The following is a 19,928-nucleotide window of genomic DNA, read 5'->3' on the forward strand; positions in this document are numbered from 1 at the left end:
ACATATTTTTCATGACGATTTTGCATTTTTCGTCACAAAAAATAGGAGAATTTTTTATTTTTCGTCCCAAAAAATTAAATGATTTAGTATTTTTCGTCATAAAAAATTTACGATTTTGCATATTTCAAAATTTAGCCTAAATGGATGCGGCATACCGCCCAACCCATGGCGGGAACAGATGCGGCATCCCGCCCGACCCATTTTGAATTTTCTCTCAAAAAAATCCCAATTTTGAAAACAAATTTATGCCAAGGGCAAAATTGTCCAATAAGAACGGTAAATAGCAAAACTCAATAGAAATTAGAATCATTACATATCATATTATATATATATATATATATATATATATCTTACTACAAAACTAGCTTTCAACTTTTGATTGCTTTCAACTTGTGATTAATAACAACAATGTATACATAGTTAACATTTAAAATATTATTTAGTATTTATTTTTATATATTTTAATTTTTTGATTAAAGATTGGTTAGCGAGGAAGGGAAAGCGGCGAACATCCCAGCTATGTTTATATATTTTAATAAATATTATTAAAAACTTAATCAATTTTGCAATATAAACAAAATTTTCTTAGTATTTAAATTTTAAATATAAATAAAATAAAATTTAAAACTAATGGAGCACCGTGTTCTGTAATTCGTTTTGAGGAATGCTTTGAGTCAATTAGAGCACCACCATTGGAGAAATATAATATAGTTTAGAGAGGGAGCATGGGAGTATTAAGTGGGAAACTTTGCATAACCGAGACTTTCGACTGTGATCATATAAATGTTTGGGCAATGAAGGATCTTGGTGGAGAAAATAGTTGGTCTAAAATGCTCTCTATTTAACATGGATGGTGAAAGATGGCCTTGTGGCTCATATCAACCTATAAAGTACCTGAATAATGAGGTGTTATTGATGTTTAATTCTCGTAAACATGCTTTTATTATATATGATAAGCTAAGCAAATCTGGATTTAGATATTTGAAGGTTCGTGGGATGGAATCAAAAGTGGAAGCAATTTCTCATATTCCAACCTTTGTTTCACTCAAACATGCTTTATCAGGGCATATTGTGCATGTTCTTAATGTCAAGTCAATGTGCGAAGAGCTGAAGCTGCACAAAGAGGAGAAAGGTATTTGTATAGTTGAAGAAATTAAGGAACTGGAGACCGATTATGAAGACATGGATCTGTAGTTTCATTTTGAATTGCTTACCTTATGAGATATACTTCATTCAGCAGAGGTAAATGTTATGTTGCTCTGAAGTTAACATCTGCTAAACTATTTATAATCATTTTGTCAACTACAAACAAAATATCAACTATGTTGTTGTAGTTGCAGTTATATTTTGCTATTGTAGATATAAACTTCGGAGTTTGTGTGATTGAAAGTGATGTGGTATTTTTGCTAACTTAATTATGAATGTCAACTTTAGAATCCATTTTGCCACAAAAATACAATTCAACATGTGATAAAAAAGTTAAATGTCAATTTAAATTTGTGTAGAAATAGCAAAAACTAGCACAGTAAGTCCAATTTTAATTTGGATTAAAGCATTATTTACTCACGGATCTATCTAAAATGTTGGTCTTTCCTCCTGGTTTATTACTTGAAAACATTTATCTCGTGGTCTATGTATAATGTTGATCAAGCTGAGATTTGTCCCCTGCTTCGAAGCTCGGGTGATACATTACAGGAACTTCGAAGCAAAGGAAAAATGTCAGCTTGATAATATTTGTCCAATGCTTCCAACGTCAAATAAACTTGATAGAATCAAAATTGCTTAAAGTTAAGTCAAGATAATTTCTTAAAATCTTGCTACTTAATGCTTGAATTGTTATGAATATTTTCGTAATTGTTATTCTATTATATTTTGGATCATCTATTTGTTGGAATGGGCCTGCCATTGAATTAATGAAACTATTAGTTTCAAATTTGATATGAAGGGCATAATACAATTTCTTCTTCTTTTCTTCTTTATTTGTTTGCACTACAAGAAAATCAGCAGTTAGGGACCGAAATTTCAGTCGCAATTCGGTCCCTAAAAGCATTTACTGACCGAAATTCATGACTTAACGACGAATTACGTTCAGTCAGTAACTAGCTGGTTGGTAATGAGTTAACGACAATTTTTGTTACTTAGTCGCTAACTTCGCGACCAAAATAAATTGTCGTAAAATATTGTCGTTAAGTTACCGACCAAAAGTTCGGTCGTAAACTCATAAAAGATAGTCGCTAACTCTGCTTCGGAAATATATCCAAACTTAGCCTTACCGACGGAATTGACGATATGTTGCGACGAACTTTCCGTCGTTAAGCTGAATGTATTTTTTCATTTTGAAAATTATTAATTTGCACAAAAATAGAAAATTAAATTTGGATTGAAGAGAGTTCCTTCCAATTGAATAAGTAACTAAAACATAAATGTCTACAGCATAATGGCACAAAAGATGTATAAACATGTATACAAATAATGAAATAATGAAAGGTCATACAATTCTCATACTGAGACACCTTGACCTGTTTTTTAGATCTTCCCTTGCCTCTCTAAAAGATTTATGCAGATACTGAAAGAAAAAAAAAGAAATGAAGCTCACAGTAGCCTCAATTAGTTGTACAAACATTCTTTCATATTCCCACCTATGATGTATACATGGATTGTGCTGCAATTCTTCTTCTCCTCTCTGTAAACAATTCAAACCACCATAAATTCAATTTCATATAGGAATAAGAATATTTCAAGTTAGCTTTGATAAAACTTCCATTATCTAACAACTCTAGCACAAAACAACTCTGCAACTTTCTGAACAACTCGATGTTTTTAAAAAAACCAGTAACACAAAACAAACTACAGGATGACAATTTTGCACTGAAAAAATAAAGACCGACTTGATTCATGATTACTCTCAGGTTCAACACAACACTTAGCTTCAACTCATTTGAGATTAAACACCCTCCATAGGCATTCTAACATCCACCCATTTCTACTATACCAATAGCAAAGTTTGCTTGCTGGACTTGTAAAACATTTGAAGTTTTCTGGACATAATGACATAAGAGAAGGACACCGAGTAAGAACCAAATGAAAACTTGTTCAAGTAAGGGGATCATAACTGGCAGCACATTTAGAAACAAGTTTAAGCAGATTCTCTAGATGTGCAAAAATATGCTTTCCATATGTATACTTCTTCAATGCATTTAAATGAGAATAAACTCGCATCGTTGGTCATCACATGTCTGAAGTACTTTCTGAACGACATAGTTAACAAAATGATCTTTCATCATCACTTGTATTTACAATAAAAAGACAGAATATGGACCAATTACCAAATAGCCAAAACCTTAAGGACATGTATTCCAATAACTTTTGATTAGACACAACTTTCAAGGGAAAAGCTTAATCTAGGTTCCTTGCAGCTTTATCAACAAGGGTATAATCAACTAAATTTTGAAAACTTGTGATTTTTGTTCGCAATGTTCATTTAATGAGGCAAGAGTTCATCGATTAGAAAAGCCTCTTACATATCAACATAATCTAACTAGTTTGAGTTCTATCCAAAATCATCTTAGAAAATTGTGCTCCATCGATGAGACAAAAAAACAAGCAAGCCTTTCAATGCATGCCAACGCTACTCCAACCACTACCGTGATTCTAATTCGTACATTTGTCCTATTAATTACCTTCAACACATAAAAACAGAGGACATGATACTAATTAACGACTTATACATGATTTTACCAAATTACTGCAACTAAATTCAAATCATCGGCAAAATGACTAATGAAATACTTGTTTTAACTAGCTGATTGAAGTAAATCTCAAAGAAAATAATACATATATTCAACACGTCAAAGATTAGAGCTCTATATGTACTTTTCAACTCAAATGTACCTAAAGTATAATCGAACACAATACATTAAATATCAACATAACGTAGAAAGATCATTACATAGGCTAGAATTTCTCAAATTTCAAATTGTTATCATATGTCAAGAAAATATCAACAGCTTACTAGATCCAATCAAGTAAAACTTATATTATGAGCAACAACTAGCAACCTGAATTGAATGGAATTCATAATTGAAATTAAAAGCACTTCGTTGAAGTACGGAGTTCAGATATGAAGAGGAGAAGCATCATTGAACTTATCTGACCTTGATCTCAAAGGTCCTGAATTCTCGCTGATAATCTCAAGCATTCCTTCTCAAATTGTCATCAACTGCAATCAAGCAAATATCAACAACTTACTAGATCCAATCAAGTAAAACTTATATCATGAAGAAGCAACTAGCAACTTGGATTAAAAAATGAAATTCATAGTTGAAACTAAAAGCACTTTATGGACTTACAGAGTTTGGATATGCAAAGGAGAGAATAGTTGAATTAATCTGATTTTGATCTCACATGCCCAAGATACTGCTTCCCTAGTTTCATGCTCCATGAATGATGAAAATAGGTCTTCCAGAGATTTTATGAACAGTTGCATTCTTCCAAACAGGGATTTGTTAGATGATCATCAAATTCCTAATCACAGCAGCACAAACGTAAACTGCACACCAGAGGACCAAATTATATAATGAAATAGGCTTTTCTAGACTCCCAATGATCATTAGTTAAAGTTAAGGTCTTGTTGGCAGAGCAATTCGCAAGAATAATTAAACGGAAGTACAAACAATCTATTACCCAGTCAACAACACGCATAGCAAAAAGGACCTTGTCTTACAATGAAAGTGCTTTTCTGCTAACAGTTTCATTCTTCAAAGTTGAAGTGCATGTATTCCCATCTCCAGCCTATGATTGCAGCATCCTATTGATGGAAAACTCATGGAAAAGGAGAAAGACTTTCCACCTGCAGACTATATGAGATGACATGACCTAAAATCCCCTCAACAAACTTCATACAATATAATAAACCTTAAATCCATAGAAATGCAAGAACCAATCCATCCAATATTGTACAAAATCAAAAAATTGGGAAATTAATTAAATATGAAACGACTCAAATTAGGAAACAAGAGTCCTCACTTTAAGCAATAATGACGGATTTTGCAAACCAGGATTGGAAGTTGCGGTCGATTGAGATAAGGAAAAACCTAAATCACGATTTATGATGAATCTGGTGGAAGTGATTGAAGGAGTCGACACTCTTATTTCCTTCACTGGCGTTGGCTTCTTTGTTGTGGTTCTTTTGTTTCGGCCATGATTCTAAGAAATGAGATAAAGAGTAGATGCCGGTGATAAGGATTTTCAGTGAATGCAGACGGGTCAGAGGTCAGCGGTTATTGATTCAGACGAAGATGAGGCGGCGGCTACAGTTGAAAGAAAAATGGGAGAAGCGAATTTAGGGTTTTAAAGTGAGGAAGAAAAAAGAATGAAGGGTTATGCAGATAGGAAGCCAAAAAGTAAAAGCACCACGTTTTACAATTAATAATTGAAGGATTTAAAAAAAATAAGGACCTAAATTATGGTCTTTAAAAGACTAGATTTAGTGGTTAAAGTGGGGGTCAACATGGGCAATTGCTTCCCACGGAGTTAACAACCAATATAATGGTTAATGACCAACATCAGTAGTTAATTAAAGACTGATTTGATTTGAGTCTTTAAAATCGGTCATTAACTCAATAATTTCTTGTAGTGTTGCAAGCTTCGCTAATTATTAAAGTAACACTTTTTAACATGGTTATTAAAGGCGTTCCTCAGATGTAAAAGGCTTTTGACATTTCGTATGACTAGAGCCTAGTGTCTTGTTTGAAACCCTTTTTTATCTACACTTGAAGGAAGTATCGTAAATACTTCTACTTAAAGGAGAAGGCTCAAGCATCATTTTCTAGTGTTCGAGAAAGAACTAGGATAGTTGATAGAGATGAGGAGAGAAAGAAGAATAGGGCTTTGCAGATGAATAACTTGAAGACGAAGAGAATGAGATTCGGAACCTTAAAAATGAATTTGATCTTGGTGAATGAATTTGATGAGTGATGAAGGCTTAATACATTAGGATCTCTCGAACTTGGAAAAACGTCTTAATTTACAAAATAATTCATTATCTCCTAAATTTTTCTATAGTGATTTATTGACCATTTGAATTTATTTAAAGTGGTCTATTCGCTTTTGTGAACTTGGTTACACTGCCATATTGGCTTCTTGAATTTGCTTATAATAATATATACATATGAATTTATCCAAATCCTTTATTGGTTTTATTGGTTTGACATGTGGATTTGGGAGGGGAAGTGGAGTTTATCATATCAATTTAATCAAATTTAAGAGGCTAACGACACACAACTCGCCAATGATAAAATATGGACTGCATATTATTAGACTATTTAGTAGTCCAACTTATGATTTGGTTTTAGTCTAGCTAGCTCTTTAGAACCTATTATATGAATTATAATTGTGGAAAAGTTTGATAGATAATTTGGATAATTTTTTTCATGCTAGAATTGTGATTAAGATTATGGATAAATTAGATAAAATTTAATTCGATTATTTGTTGTATTTTAGAAATGTAAATTGTTGTTATGATTTAGCTTAATATATATTTAGCTTTCAGTACTTCTTCCAAAAAAAAAAGTTCTATTTACTTGCTTGAAGTTACTTATTGACTCTCAAAGGTATCTATTACCCTCCTAAACTTTTTAAAAATGATTTATGTTCCCCTAAACATGTTTAAAGTTAACATATTTTAACTTTTCCAAAATATATCCTTACCGCATCATGTGTATTTTAGGGAATTAATAGGTTGATTTAAACAAATTGAAGGAATAAATATGATATTTTAAAAGTATATAGGGTAGTTGACTTTTTTGGAGAAATACAGGGGTTAGAGATGTATTAACCCTTATGAGAATATATATATATGTGTGTGTGTGTGTGTGTATGGGGGGGAGTAAAAAGTTAATGTATGTGGTTTGTAAACAAAGACATATGGTTTAAAAGTCTGTGAATAGAGGTTTTGTGGTATGTTTTATTTACAAAATAAGGTATTTCAAATTACACTATTACGTTTTGATTATAACCAATAATATTTTTATCTTACATATCGACAAAATACAGCTCCATAAAAAAATTGCTCTTTGATTGTCATTAAAATTTAACAGTGTAATTTCAAATACTTTGTTTTGTAAAAAAAACATACCACATACATTTATTTGCAAATTGAGTAAACCACCAATATTTTTTTGAACTTTGTTGGTCTGTCTAGTTCATCTGCTAGCCAATAGTTGTTTTTTTTTTGCAGTAGTAGTAGTTAGTTGTTGCTGTTAGATATTTGTTATTAGCCGATTAATTATTATTGTTTGGTAAAATTATTGTTTTTTGTTATGAAATGTAAAATTATGATTAACTATTGATGTTAGTATGTGATATGGTATTAAATAATGTAATGGGCTTAAGCAAATAAGCTGAGGCCCATTATTTGATATATTCGGTCATCCCATCTAAATAAGGGGGGCCTTTCCGAAATTAACACAGGAGAGGAGCTTCGGACTCCAGGAAACACGCTCAAATCACTACGTTGCGAAAATGTAGATTCCAAACCAATGATGAGCTGACACGTGTGCAATGGCACAAACAATTAGCATGGAAATAATAACATCAGGTGCACAATTCCATATTACATACTTTCACTAAATAGCTTCTCAACTTACGTATCCTTATAATGACTTAAGCATTGGAGAGGGTTTGTCGGTCTTCGATCTCTTGTCTGACTGTTTTCTTCCTTTTCAGGTGAATCAAGACTTGTGATCAGAAGATAATTGTTAAGCTTTTATATAAATTTTATTTCTATAAATTTTTTTTCAGAGTTTTAGATTAAATTCATTAAGCTTTTATCTAAATTTTATTTTAATTTGTTTAAAAATATGTGTTGAAACTGAAAAACTAAACCGAACCGATTGAATTGATCGACTTTTCATTGATATTCGGTTAGGTTCAGTATTCTTTTAATGGTTTTGTGGTATTTTTTATAAATCTTAAATGCGTTTTAGATATATGCGAGCTTTAGTAGCTCTGAACCAACTGGGTTTAAAGTCATTTCTTTGTCCAAACTTGACCCATTAAACACATAACATACAGGTATCCGTCCCGTGAACAGATCTAGTTTATATGCTTTTATCTTTAGATATTGATATAATAAAACAAGCGTTGAATAGAAAAAACATAATCATAGTATAGTAGGAATACAATTAGGAAAAACAAAAATTCTAATTCAATTAGGAAACCAAATAGCATTTACACCTCTCTCTCTCTCTTTCTATATATATATATATATATATATATAGAGAGAGAGAGAGAGAGAGAGAGATACTTCAGATTGAGAAAGTAACACAGGAAAAAGAGAGAAACATACAAGTATTTTTGAAGGTAAAGCTAATATGATTTTAATCCTTTGTTTTTTCATAATCTCTCATTTATAGCATAGTATATCACAGATTCTCTCTTATTTTTAATAGATTCTCTAAATAGTGTCCATAATCTTTAGTTACTATATATTATTCACATGTTAATTTTTCTTGTAAATTTAAGAATACAATACTGTAATAAATATTAAGTTATGACCCAAATTTCATTAATTAATTTCTGGGTTTTGGTTTTCTTTTAATTTAAAAATTCAAGAAACTTTCTATTATAAACATATGTGCATCTTCAATCTCATCATCTTATGCTCTTATTTGTTACTGTTATTTGTTTTATTTTAATCTCTGCCATTTTATATATTTATGTTTTCAATATATATTTCCATTATTAATTACACTATAATTTCATAAACTAATCATTAACTATATACTATTTGCAGTTAAGTATGGGGGAATGGGCACCGTGAGTTGAATATGATCATTCATTGATATTTCTTTCTGAATGGAAGGAAGAAGAAAGCGAAGCTTATACTCTAGTTCAACTTTCTTCCCAATGGAAATATAAAAATGCATAATAGAGATTCCTAAATTACACGAATCACTTAACTAGTTACTATGCACAATTTCCATCTCATTTTACTTCCGAAAAATTGGACCGCATGGATGACGAGAAAAATGCAAACATTGATGATTTACTAATGAACAACTACAAAATTTTGTGTGAAAGTTTGAAGTTAGAATTATTAGAGAGCAATGATGATGATTCATATACACCAAATTCTTCCTTACAATTTGATCAAACTAGTATCGATCAAATTCTTTCATGGGATAAATACTATTTAGAACAATTACCACCATTAATCATAAAAAATATTAAGGTCGAAGAAGAAGAAGGAGAAGGAGAGAACATCGCATTTCCAAAGGATTTTTTGTTTGGTAACGAAAAAGAACAAATTGCATATTGCTTGTTGGAAGAGTTCTATAAGAAAAAAAATGATTAACAAATCGATTAAGAATGAATTAAAGAATCAAATTTAGGATGTTTAAAAAAAAGGTTTCAAAAAAAAAAAAACTCTTAGTATATTTTATAATTTAAATTAAATTAAAAAATATATATTATTTATGAGGTCATTTGATTCAACCAATCCAAGTCAACCGGTTAAACTAATTTACCTCTGATCCAGTTGTCAATCCGATTCGATTTCCGATCCGATTTTTAAAATATTGATAAATATGGTCCATGGATGCTAGTCTTGCTTTCTTTCAAAATCAGATATAAAACTCTCTCAACTTTTACGTTTACTAGAAATATTATAACAACTCATCGTGAATTTGTCACATGAATTTGTCCAAAAAGTTTAATTGCTCTCCTGAACTTTCAAAGTGTTATGATACTCCCTTGAACTTACATAAGATGTTTGTTTAACCCCTTGAATTTGCGTAAAATGTAATCAATTAATCACTTGATTGTGAAAAAGTAAGTTAAATGCGAAAGATATGTTGCACGCATCTTAAAAAGATAAAACAACCAAGGTTATGATATGTTGTTCTAATATTAGAGAAGAATGTTTTTTTTTATAGTTGAACAAGTAATAACTTCATTTTTGATATGTTTATATCTATTTTGTGAATTATGTAATAATAACATTGTAAAGCACTTGCAACACATCTTCCATATTTAACTTACTTTTTTGTAACAGGTGATTAATTTATTACGTTTTACGCAAGCTCAATGGACTAACTGAGCATTTTATGCAAGTTCGGAGAGCTATTGAGACACTTTAAAAGTTGAGATGGTCAATCAAACTTTTTAGACAAATTCAAAGGGACAAATGATATATACAACCCACCATAAAAATAAAAAGACCTTAAAATAACCATTAGCGACATCAAAATTAGAAAGAAATGCAACAATTAATTGTTTATAACTACATTTTTTAGGAGGTTATATTTTCGATTTTTTTATATCACCGAATTTTTCTATTTAAATAATTACTTTTTCTATCCTAATCAAATATAATACATAAATGATTCTAAAACTAAGAGTTTAATATAATTTTCATCAACTTTATCATTTATACTAATAAATGGTAAAATTTAAAAGCTTTTAGGTATAAAATTGAAATTCAAAATCATAAAGAAAATAATAAAATAAATAGTGAAAGCTGAGGAACTACAATCATAATATTAATAAATCACACATGTAGCTTTTTAACTATGTTTTTTTATTATTATTTATGGCTCTTTGAAATTTAAAATCGTATATTAACTTACACTCTACTAATATAATAATTGATAATTTTACTTTCAAGTAGTATTCTAAATCCTTCTTTCGTTCGCTTAAGATAAGAACAACAGACGGTTATAGAAGGATCGACATCCGACGAACTCGCTTTGATGCCTAAGTTAGCATGAGTTATATAAGGGTTGAAAATATTCAGATATTGATATTAATTGTATAATTCACATACCTTGTCTAGTTCATATACTTTTCATATTTATAGTGGTTATCAAGTGTATTCTTTGCCATTTTAAGGATGTACCCTGATAAGTCGCAAGACACGTGCCAGCTTTCGGTTGGTTCTACTGTACTCGGTCTGTGACGTTAAGGGTACACGTGATTGGTTAGTCAGCCTATTAAAGTTAATTTGGTCGGCTAAGCATTTATTCGGTTTCTTAAAACGCTAATCATACATTAGTCCATTAAATTTGATTAACCACTCGGCTAACCAATTACTTCGGTCGGTTAACATTTTATACGATTTCTAACTATTAGTAAGTAAAAATAAAAATAATAAAAGAATTATAATTTTTATTATAAGTGGGATGACGGGTCAATGGCAAGTTAAAGAGATTAACAATGAAGAGAGAGATGTGTGTACATTGTGTTTGTATGGATGATGGACTAGAGGGTGAATGACATGAAGAAGGGGATAACATAAACTGAACATGATGAATTAAGTAAAAATAGGGTTGAAAATTAAAAAAATGAAAAAATAATTTGTGGATGGATTGTATGAATAAAAAGTATTTATTTTTATTTATCAAGACAATATTGGATATTCAACTTATATTTTAACTCGTATGAATAAATTTTAACACAAACTAAATCTTGTTTTTAGTGAGAAGAAAAACAAAATTCTTTATTCTTTGCAGTAAGATTTTATAATTTGTTTTATATACAAAAGATATATATATAGTATTATTTATATATTATTTTGGAAAAGATAACCAATATATATTTAGATAATCAGTATATATCTAGATAACTACTTAATTAGATAAGTACAACTAAGTAGGTGACTAATTACTAACTAGTATAATTAGATAATATATAATTATTGTAAATATAAATAAATGTATTTTTGTATTTTTCTAATATTTAAGTGACATTCAGTTGATTTCGGTTAATCGCGGTTACTAGTTCATAGGTTTTGGTTAATCTTGTTTTTCAGTTCGGTTTCTGTTTAGTTTGTTGGTTTTTCAAAATTTTCAGATTTTTTTCTACCCCTACGTGACATTGTTAGGTAGTGCATCCTGCCATATTGTACATTCTTTACGAGGTAGCTAGATTTCATATACATACAACCTTCGGACTTCTAGTGTTTTAGACGGTGTGTATTGCTCATTGTCCCATGTCTTTCGCATAACCGTCTTCTTTGATCCAATAGTTGCTCCTTTTAGACCGTGTGACTATATGGATGGATGGTGGGAATCCTTTTACATGGTCGAACGGTTTCATTTGCATCATTGGGGAATATTCTCTTATTGGATCGAACAGTTAATATGTGTCCTCTGAATCAAGGGGTGACATTGATCCATATGTCTATAATGTTTCGATGGAATATTCCCTAGGATCTCATACGCCCCCATTCATTTATTGCCTGAGCTCTTTAGGGTTCAGTACCCTACGAGAAACACCTTTAGCTTTTATGCCTTCGGATACATGAGTATTTTGGAACAATGTTGGATTATCCTTGGGATGCTTAAATGGAGCACATGCTTGAGAAACTTCCTGGATCTTTCAATTTTTTGGGCAATGGCTACTTATTCTGTAAGATGGAAGAACAATCATGGTTGAGCTGAACTATTGCATCATTCTCTAGTTTCTTCTTATTTTGCAGCAGATCCTTGAGAAATTTGACATACATGGGCATTTGAGCTAGGGCTTCAGTAAACATGATGTTGATATGAAGCTTCTTGAAGACCTCAAGGAACTTCTCAAATTGTTTATCCATTTGTTGTTGCTTCAACCGTTCTAGATAAGGGACTTTTGGCACATAGCCAGATTCAACTTGCTTTTCACTAGTGGATTATGAGGTAGGTTGTTCTACTAATGAGCTTGCTGTGTACGATTATGCTTGTTCTACTAGTTTTGCTTGTTCTATTGGAGCATGAGTTACATCAGGATGTTTTGGTCCTTGGAGTTCCTTGCCTCCCCTTAGCATGCTAGCATGTACCTCTTCCCTTAGGTTGGATTATGTTTTGCTGGACAATGTCCCTTTGTCATTTTGGGACCACTATGTTGGTTAGTTGATGCAGTTGAGTCTGTAGCCCTTTAATTGAGTTATGTTGTTGTTGCATCTGCTGCATCATTTTCATCATCATTTCCTCCATGTTAGGATTTTTCTCCTCTATAGGCTGATTATTTTATGAGTAGCTTGCTGGTTGTTCTATGGTTGATGCTGATTGTTCTGCTTCTGGTGATAGTTGTTATGTGGTCTTTGGTAAAGAGAGTTAGTGATGGAACTGGGTTGCTGTGTACACCCAAAGTTGGGATGGTTCCTCAAACCGTCATTGTAACTAGTGGAGTAGGGATCCGACCTTGGTCTGTGGTTGTTCCCTGTATAGTCACAACACTCTACCATTAGGTTCGACATTTGGCTATTGTGCAATTAGGTGAGCGATGATTCCCTTCACAAAAATCACATTGAACAACGTGTACACTATTCACTAGTGGTGCATTCATCTTTATAATTTTCTTACTCAGTTGTTCAACATGAATAGTTAGTTTGGACACCTCTTTAGCCACGGGTGAGTCAGATTCACTTTGGCCATTTTCTCTCAATGAATGCCACTTGTAGCTTGTACTTACTAACTTTTCAATGAGCTCACACAATGCCTTTGGTGCTAGTTCTTTAGGATCTCTGTTGGCCACAGATTCTAGTTGGATTTTGTAAACATTGTCAGGCCACTGTAAAAAATTTGGATTTGCATCCACATGGGGATTTTGTGGTTTGACATTCTCCTTAATAAATCTTTATATCTTTCCCAAGCTTCTGAAAGGGATTCATCATGGTGTTGAGAAAAGTGGGATACGACATTTCTGAGTTCAATGGCATGTCTAGGTGGGAAGTATTTGGTTAGAAAAGCATTTGCCATATCATCCCATGTGGTTATTGACCCTGGTTGTAAGTCTTTCATCCAACTTTTGGCCTCATCCCTTAGAAAGAAGGGAAAAAGCTTAAGTTGAATGAGATCATCAGGCACTACTCGATCGGAAAGTATTGCGCACAGTGACAAAATCTTGGATGTGTGAGTTTGGATCTTCATTGGGCAAGCCTCCAAATTGCACTCCAGCATGAAGCATTTTAATCATGAAGACTTTTATTTCAAAGAGATTATCACCCCCATATGGGATTACTATGCAAGATGAGTGACCTTTAGTTGATGGCTTTGAGTACTCTTTCATCTGCAATGATGGAGTTGGTTCCTCCATGTTAACCCTTTGTTGTTCCTCTACTTGCTCTACAGGTTCATCTACTTGTTCAAGCTGATCACGATTCTGGTCAGCCAGTCTGTTCCTTTGCTTGGCTCTCCTTGTTGCATTCTTTCGTTTAAGAGTTGCTTCGATTTCTAAGTCGATGGGCAAAGGAGGGATTCCAGCTCGTCACATAAACAAAAAAACATGTGAACTGAACAATTGCACACTTTAGCAAACAGGTGAGAACCGACTAGTATATAAACAAAATAACAATGACTTTAAATATCCTATCCCCCGCAACGACACCACAAACTTGTTATCCTCAAAAGATGCGATTCTAGTATGTGCATTAGGTACAAGTAATAAAGTGAAAGTATATTATCATCTCCACAAGGATAAGACATTCAAAATCCAAAGATATTCTTATAGAACCAGCCAAGTTTTTAGAGTAGTGAGTAGGTGACTTAAGGTTGTGGTGAGAATAACTAAAATTAAATGCGGGATATACAGTAAATAAATAACCAGAATAGATAAAGTTAGGGCGATTCAAGATAAAAGAGAACATACTAGAAGCGCAGCCAAACAACTAGTGAACAAGCGAATTCATCCCTACTGAACGATGTTACAAACATAGACCCAATGTATGTTTCAATACTTACACTAAGGCAAAGTCTCCCATATTCCCAAAATCCTTTAAGAGCATGCAAACTAGTTTCCTTTGTGTTTACACAACTCCTAAGCATTAAGAGCAAGAAAGCATTTTAACGATAAGCTAAAAACCCTTAGCACATTGGTAATCATGTCTTCATCCTTAACCAATGTATGTTAAATGGTGTTTCCATCTCCTAACCCGAGTCTCCTCGCAATTATTTGACTAACAGATAGGCTAGCTAGACCTATAATGAATTACGGATATCCAATTAGCATTCATATAAAGATGTTTTCATTTACATTAGGGGAAAAATCACTTACATCCATCAGCCTAAGGCTGGTTTTAGCCCGTAGAGTGACTACTCACTCATGCTCATATTCAAAACACAAAAGATATTTGAAGAAAACATGTAATGATAGTAGATTAAAATGTTAGATCACAAAAGGATCTAACTAAAATTCACCAGATGCAAAAGTCTACGTGATTAAGATAGCTAAAGAAATGGATCTCATATCCTTACTTATAGCAAGGAGACATATATATATAGTACCAAAAATAATAAAATAAAGCTGATGAAACAAGCAATTAAAAAGTTAACACCTGAGAAGAGCCTGTTGTAAGAAACAGAACAACTTGCAGAATAAGACAAACAGTTTGTAGGAAAAGATAAAAGCAGCATAAGTAGACAAGCTGCTCATAAAAGACAATTGTTCAACTTTCTATGTGCCATAAAGGACGCATGCCTTCAGTTGGTTCTACCGTGCTCGGTTTGTGATGTCTTCATACAATGCATCATGCCATGTTGCTAGGGCTGTAGACGAGCCAAACCACTCATGAGCAGCTCGACATTTGGCTCGATAAGCTCGATTTGTAAACGAGTCGCTCGTGAGCACGATTTTCAAGCTCGGTTTGTAAACGAGCAAAGTTTGAGCAGATCAAAGCTCGACTCGAAAACTTGCGAGCAAACTCGATTAGAGGTTCGTGAACAAGTTCATGAACAAGCTCGTAAAAAAGCTAGATAAAAGCTCGTGAATAATACAAATTATATTTACATACAATAAAAATGATAATTTAAATTTAATAAAAATGATAATGTTAGGCCCATCATCTCATTAGAAACAATTAAATAAAAAGAACATCATAGAGTTTTAATTTTGAATTTAATAAAAATGATAATTTAAGGCCCATGCCCATCATCCCATCAAAAATGATAAAAAAAATTTTTGAAAACAAAGGTGACTTCTTATTCAATATCAGATATTAAAGCGTTACAAATAAACTCTGGGGGATTATGTTTCCATATCCTAATGTCAGTCTCAGAATCCGAAGCTCTAGCTAACATGTGAGCTATCGTATTCGCTGACCTCCTAACAAATGAAAAGGATAACACATTAAGCCCATTAATCATGGCTTTACAATCATCAACTATGATGTCAAAAGGGGAAACTAACTCAGTGGTTCCGTTAATAGCCAAAGCCAAGAGCTGAGAATCCGTTTCCAGATGAACACCAACAACGTTTTCCTTCTTTAGCCAACTTAAGGCTTCCCGGCAGCCCATGCTTTTAGCTAACAACAGATCTTGACACTGTTCTAGTGGTCCGTTTCTAGCTGCGATGAACTCGCCCCTATGATCCCGAAGAATGAAGCCGAAACCCGCCCTCCCTGATCCTGGAAACAGCGTTGCGTCAACATTCATTTTTAAACTTCCTGATTCTACAAAGGACCAAGCTGAACGCGTAGGAACTGTCTCTCTCGTGTCCGACGCTTTTTGGGCCAGTTTCCACTTGGCTAAAAACGTCTTGGCACTGCACATTGTTATTGCTGGGGGCTGTCGTTTTTCTTCCCAGAGAACTGTGTTACGATCATTCCAAATAGCCCAACACAAGGTGGCCGCCAATTCTAAAGATTTATTATCGAGATTGTTTTTAATATATCTCCAGAAATCATTAAAATCGCTTACCGTCCTGCTCAGATCACCTATATTGGATAATAACCATACCTGACGGGCTTCTGGACATGATACCAGTGCGTCAAAGACCGTTTCCTCTTCAAAGTTGCAGCGCGGACATATAATAGTTGTATCAATTCGCTTTTTCGCCAGTTCAGTTCGTGTAGGTAAGCAATGAGCTGTTGCCCTCCACACCAGATGACGAACCTTTGGCGGAGCATGAATCTTCCAGATTTTACCCTAAATTTCGCTAAGATCTGCCCCCTCAGTATCAGACGGATTGGATTGGAGATGTCGGTATCCACTTCTGACTGAGTAGACTCCATTCCTTTCCAGTTTCCATGACCACCTATCTCGTATTTCTCTTCGGCTCAATTGTATTTTTGTAATCAGCATTTTGTCCCTAACGGAAAATAAATCTTGTAACTTCGTGAAGTCCCAATTTCCTTACGGACTTACCCAAATTGATGCTACCGTTTTTGCTTCACGGCCAGGGGGTGCAATGCTGTCTACAAAAGGGTTGATATCATCAGGTAGCCAGGGGTCCGACCAAATATTAACTTCTGAACCGGACCCAACAAGGATACGACATTGTGATTTTAGTAGAGGAAGGCCAGCTAAGATGCTCCTCCATATATAGCTTGGATTCATTTTAATTTCGGCATCAAGGATGGAAGTCTGAGGGAAGTATCGTGCTTTGAAGATTCTTGCCACTAGTGAGGTTGGGTAAACCAGCATTCTCCATGCCTGTTTTGCCAAAAATGCTATATTAAAACAGTGAAAGTTCTTGAAACCCATACCTCCATGTTGTTTCGGTTTGCATAGCCTTTCCCACGATCTCCAATGTATCTTTCTTCCTTGTCCATCCTCCGAGCCCCACCAGAAAGAGTTTATCAGTTTTTCAAGGTCTTCGCATAGGGTAATAGGGATAAGGAACATGCTCATGACATAGGATGGGAGTGATTGTAGGACTGATTTGATTAATATTTCCTTCCCTACTTTTGATAGAAACTTATTCTTCCAGCTGTTTATTCTTTTCCTGATCATTGTTTTGATGTACTAAAAAACCTTCCTTTTATTTCTTCCAATCAGTGATGGGAGACCTAAGTATTTTCCCGGACTTGTTAATATTTCCACATCAAGGTTGGTTCCAATACTCATCTTTACAACTGCTGGCACATTCTTGCTGAAGTGGAGGGTGGATTTATTGAGATTAATTTTCTGCCCAGAAGCTTCTTTATATTGTTTAAGACATTGTCGTATGGCCTCACTTTCTTCAATAGATGCCCTGAAAAACAGATAACTATCGTCAGCAAAAAATAGGTGGGTTATTGCTGGAGCCTGAGATGCTATCGCACATCCATGAATTCTTCCTCTTGATTCTAGCGCAGACAATCCAGTGGACAGGCCCTCTGCACATATTAGGAATAGATATGGTGAGATTGGGTCACACTGTCTTAGTCCTCTCTGTGGAGTGATAGGGCCAAGCACATGTGGTCCATTGATGATCCTATATTTTGCTTTGGTGACGCATTGCATTATTAGTTGAACCCATGATGAAGAGAACCCCAGTTTGAGCATCATTTTTTCAAGAAATTTCCATTCCACCCTATCATACGCTTTAGCCATGTCTAATTTCAGCGATGCAAACCCCACCTTCCCTTGGGTTTTCCTATTGAGATAGTGATTTACTTTAAAAGCTAACATTACATTGTCCGTAATCAATCTTCCTGGTATGAAGGCGCTCTGTTGTTCTGATATGATGCTAGGGAGTACTGTCTTGAGCCTATTTGCCAAAACTTTTGATATTATCTTGTAAATTACATTACAAAGGGAAATAGGACGAAGATCAGAGGAATATTCAGGAACAGATTTCTTTGGAATCAAAACCGGCGTTGTTTCGTTAATTTCCTCCGGTAATTCACCCGAATTGAGCCACTGGAGACAAGCCTCTATTACTTTCACACCCACCATTCCCCAAAACTTTTGGTAAAAACATGGGTTGAAACCATCCGGTCCAGGACTCTTTTTAGGATGCATTGAGAAGACTGCACTTTTAACTTCCTCTGGGGTAAACGGCCTGAGAAGATCTTCGTTATCTGCTTCGGTTACTTTGCATGAGATGTTAGCTATTATAGGGTCCGAATCACATAGCTCAGATGTACATATATTGTTGAAGTAGGAGGTGATGATATCGTCAAGTCCAGTCCCCCATTCCCTCCATTCTCCGTCATTCCCTTTTAGCCTGAGAAGTAAGTTTTTCTTTCGACGCACTGTTGCTGCTTTATGGAAGAAGCCTGAGTTTAAATCACCCCCTTTTAGCCATTGTTGTTTGGCCCGCTGCCCCCAATAACTCTCTTTCTGGTTCAGCAATGTGTCCAGTTCTTCTTTCGCTTCCTTATAAGCCTGGACTGATTCAGCATCGTTTCTTCTTTTTGTACTGCGGATTACTGATTTACATTTTTCCACCTTCAGCTTAAAATGATTCCTCAGTTCATTGCCCCATTGGAACAGTGAAGAACCGCAGTCCTTTAGCCTATTAGGGAGAAGAGTATCAACCTCGGGCTGCCAACTTGTTACGACTCTGTCCCTGCAATCACTTTCATGTAACCAAGCATTCTCAAATCTGAACCCTTACTTCAATTGAATTTTGTTCTGCCATAACGATAAAAATAGGGCTGTATGATCTGAGCAAGAGACTTCTTCATTTATTAATCTAGCTTTAGGAAACCTGAGTCGCCAGTTTGAAGAAGCAAGAGCTCTGTCTATCCTTTTTTCTACTAACCTGCCAGATTCTCGCCCCCTTTCCCATGTAAAAGGATAACCTACCAGACTAATGTCTGATAATCCACTTGATTCGATGGCTGAATTAAAACCTCTTATCAACGTTGGGCTCTGACGAACACCTCCGAATTTTTCATCTTGTGACCTGATGTCGTTAAAATCCCCAATTATAACCCATGGAAGAGAAGAGAGAGTTGATAGCTGCATAATTAGATCCCAAAAATCTTTCCTACGTGATCTTTCTGGGTGGCCATAATAACCCGTCAATCTCCATGGTTCTTGGCCTGAAAGATTTATTTCCACATCAATATAGTTCCGCGAGTAGCGTAGTAAATTAACTGAATTTTTCTGTTTCCAGAAGAGAGCTAGACCTCCTCCATAGTTGACTGCTTCTACCATAAAAAGCCCCTCGTATCCGATCTTCTTCTTTATTGTTTCAATTTTCTCTCTACTACACTTAACTTCGCTTAAGAACACAAACTCGGG

This window comes from Euphorbia lathyris, chromosome 2, assembly GCF_963576675.1.
Source record: "Euphorbia lathyris chromosome 2, ddEupLath1.1, whole genome shotgun sequence".
Lineage (NCBI taxonomy): Eukaryota > Viridiplantae > Streptophyta > Magnoliopsida > Malpighiales > Euphorbiaceae > Euphorbia > Euphorbia lathyris.